This window comes from Saimiri boliviensis, chromosome 1, assembly GCF_048565385.1.
Source record: "Saimiri boliviensis isolate mSaiBol1 chromosome 1, mSaiBol1.pri, whole genome shotgun sequence".
Taxonomy (NCBI): domain Eukaryota; kingdom Metazoa; phylum Chordata; class Mammalia; order Primates; family Cebidae; genus Saimiri; species Saimiri boliviensis.
In genome coordinates this window covers 294,589,282-294,593,661 of record NC_133449.1, presented here as the reverse complement: position 1 = coordinate 294,593,661, position 4,380 = coordinate 294,589,282, and positions in this window count along the sequence as shown.

The window sequence follows — 4,380 nt, the reverse complement described above, 5'->3', positions numbered from 1 at the left end:
CGGTCCACGACACTACAGTCTTGGTTTCTCACCATCATTTCTTAGAGTTCGTTTCTCAAATTAAATACACACTCTAAAATAATCAAGTCTTGATTTTGCATGTGCTCATTAATCATTTTAAAATTTGCTATGTTTTAATTATCTTCAGTTGCTTACTCCCACTATTATTTAATTGAAATTATATTCCACCTACTTTTAAACCAGTTGGAATTATCTTTTTAATTAAACACTATTTGAAATAGAACAATCAGAGGACTGCCATTAATCCACTAATCCTCCCTGGGAATTGGGTGGGGTATCAATCAATTCTCAGTCAATTAAAAAACAGAAAAGCTTCCAGATGGCTAAAAGAAGCTACAAAACTCAATGGATTATGGGATTACATATGTTTCACAGTGAAAATAAGTAAATTAATCAAACAAGATCATGAATGTGGAGTATACAGCTGTCTGAACAGCTTAAACAGTGTGGTCCTTTCCCAAAAGGTCTTATAGTATCTTGCATAAGAATATTATAAATTATTCTGGGCCAATGATCAAAAAGAAGATAAACAAGTAATCATCTTTTAAATGCTTTAAAAAGATGTTAGACATTTCAGTGGTTTACTTATCTAACGATCCCTGGGTTGAAAATGTTGAGTGGATTCCACCCATGTTACAGGGGAAAAAAAAAAGAAAGTGTTGGGTGGAACCAGTACCCCTCTGCTTCTGGTTATGCAACCTATTTAATAACAAGCATACCTGGACAATAGCAGTTCAGCATTTCTTAATACAAATCTCCATAGTTATTTGGTTTTTAGTACCAAGAACCTGTCTTGCTCTGTTCCCAGGCCGAGTGCAGTGGCGGCATCTCGGCTCACTGCAGCGTTGACTTCCTGGGCTCAAGGTATCCTTCCATCTCAGCCTTCTGAGTAGCTGGGACTGCAGGCGTGAATCATCCTGCTCCTCCAAATTTTGTATTTTTTTGTAGAGATGAGGTTTTGTCATGTTTCCCAGGCTGGTCTCGATCTCCTGGGCTCAAGCCATCTGTCCACCTCGACCACCAAAAGTGTTGGGGTTACAGTTTTGAGCTACCTCGCCCGGCCTAAGAGCCCATTCTTAAAATCTGGGCTCTAAAAGAAGTCTTAGTACTAGACTAAGTAAAAAAATAATTTTATATATTTCATTTTCTCCTTTCGTTTAGATGTAATTCACTGAAACATGACTGATAGACCCCCAAGAAGAAAAGGGCTGAATATTATTTGGGTCAAGACTACTTTACTCACAGGAAGCAAAAACATACTGAAAGGTTCCAAATGAAAGAAGACATCTGATGGGCAAAGTGTGAATCACTGGACTAATCTGATTTTCTTATGCACTTACACCTGTGATTCCTGATGCCAAAGTTCACAAGTCCTTTATCCCTTGAATTTTCCTGTAACACAACACTGAAAGAGGGAAAGAAGATGGCTAGTGGATACTTCTCTACACAATCAATGTAGAGGATTAGAAACAAGAAATTACAACTTAGATTTGTAAAATTCAGTCCAAAACAAACATAATTGTATTATTTGCAAACTTAAAGACTAAATATAATCACATAATTTTCTCTTCATATAAGGAAAGTAGATGTATCCCTATAACAATACATAATTACAAACTGCGCATCTTAAGAGTAGATACGTTGTGCTCTAATGAAACCTGATATAAAGTAATTTGAATCAACACTGAGCAACCTGCAAGCCTGATATATATTTTCTATATTTCTCTCCAGATATTTTTATATTAATATCTTTTAAATTTCTAAGTGTATATATTTTTAAATTTTTAAGATAAGTTTTCCATTTGTTGGCTCTTTGGAAGAATATATTTAGAAGAAAAGCTCCCTGCGGCAGAGAGACAGATTTTTTTCCCATATATTAGTTATTAGGCTGTAATACAGTAATGAAGATCTACGTTGAAGATTGCCTTTTTATTCCTTTAGCCCGCTGAGCATGAAAATGTCTTCATTGTTTCTCAGTAACAATGTAAATACACCCTGTCTAGATAGAGGTGGCACATTAACCATATCTGGTCATTTGGAGGCAATTGGCCGCATGAACCCAGCAACCTTCCCTATACATTATCCCAGGCACCACGTTGTACTGAAGCAGGAGCGGAGAGAAGTACATTTCACATGGCTTACGTGCAGGATAAAGCAGATTCTGTCTCTTTCAGGAAGATTCAATGGATTCTTCATGTGAAATATCAATTATTACTCTGACAGTATTTTTTTACTTAACTAGTGTTTACATAAATATTTAGTCACTATCTATACATTCAAACATTTTATTTAAAACACCCAGTGTTTAGAAATCCTTGTTTATATTGATATAAAAATCGTACTTTTTAAATAATAAGGAACAAAACGAGCCTGCATGCTAGTCATTATTATAATGCATTACTAAAAAGATGTACTCTCAAAATGTCTTTTATTACTTAATCCTCCCAATACCTAAAATATTGCTTAACAACACTGACTTGCTATTTCAGAAGAGTAATCAGGATTGAAACAGTATTATAATCAGCTAATGGTGCTGGGAGTGGCTGAAGGAAGGAGGTCAAGGAGAGCCCCAGATGTAGATGATGAGAATCAGGTCTCTGCATAAGGGGAGGGTGATGGATAGATAGGTGAGAGTTGGTGTGGGTGGGTTTGGGTAGGGGCTGCCATTGCAGACAAAGGAAGAAAGAGGGATATAGGTCCAGAAATGGAAGTGGGAGTTGAGTGGCAGCAAAAACTCGGGAGCTCCCTGCAATTATTTCTGGAGCTTAAAGCAGGAGGTATAATGGCATTAGAGGGTTAAGAAGGGCAGCTATAAGCAGGAAGGAGATAATGGGGGAAGAAACTGGGAGAGACTTGAGGAAATACTAGGTAGCATTGGTAGCAATAATAGTTGTTTAGATGTAGGCCAGTGACGGAGAAAGAGTAGGACAACCCAAGCCTCCTGGAGCCAGGAGATTTGTTAGGTTCAGACACTGAGTTCTGATTTAGACTTGTCACTTATGAGAGCTGAGGGTGTGGCTGGGGTACTGTTCAGAAGAGAAGTGCCCAGTTACTTAGGTCTGAAGATATTCATATGTATTCATGCTGCAGCACTCAAATGTGCTAGTTAAAACATTTATTATGGTTTCTTTTCTAAGTCTTCCATTTAATAGCAAAAAATCCTGGATTTATCATAGGGAATCTGTAACTCAGTCCATGAACATGGGACTGTATAGCATTTGAAATTAAATCGAGAAATAATCACATTTTCCAAAAATGCTGGGCATAAAACACACACACACACACACACACACACACACACACACAATCCAGGAAACTCAACAAGCCTATTCTGAGCTGTCATTATTCTTATTTATTTATTTATTTATTTAAATTATGCTTAAGTTCTGGGGTACATGTGCAGAACCTGCAGATTTGTTACACATGCCATGGTGGTTTGCTGTTCTATCAACCCGTGATCTACATTAGGTATTTCTCCTAATGCTATCCCTCCTCTAGTCCCCCACCCCCGATAGGCCCAAGTGTGTGACGTTCCCTTCCCTGTGTCCATGTGCTGTCATTGTTCAACTCCCACTTATGAGTGAGAACATGTTTGGTTTTCTGTTCCTATGTTTGTTTGCTGAGAATGATGGTTTCCAGCTTCATCCATGTCCCTGCAAAGTTCATGAACTCATTCTTTTTAATGGCTGCATAGTATTCCATAGTATATATGTGCCACATTTTCTTTATCTAGTCTATCATTGATGGGCACTTGGATTGGTACCAAATCTTTGCTATTGTGAACAGTGTGGCAATAAACTTTCTAGTTCTAGATCATTGAGGAATCGCCACACTGTCTTCCACAATGGTTGAACTAATTTACACTCCCACCAGCAGTTTAAAAGCATTCCTATTTCTCCACATCTTCTCCAGCATCTGTTGTTTCCTGACTTTTTAATGATCACCATTCTAACTGGCATGAGATGGTATCTCATTGTGGTTTTGATTTGCATTTCTCTAACGACCAGTGATGATGAGCTTTTTAAAAACATGTTTGTTGGCTGCATAAATACCTTCTGAGAAGCGTCTGTTCATATTGTTCAAAACCTTTGCCCACTTTTTGATGAGGTTGTTTGCTTTTTCTTGGAAATTTGTTTAAGTTCTTTGTAGATTATTCTTCTTCTTACTACCCTCTATGCTGGTCTTCATACTTGGTAATCAGTGGGCCCAGGCAGGGTGCTGATACATGATACTGCCTCCTACCTCTGCCTCCTTACGGTCAATGTCTCAACACAGTTAAGCTACAGAGAGGATGACGTTCTAAATTAGCACTTTATAAATTCTGGGAGACTTCACTGATATTGCCCATGATGTGTTACT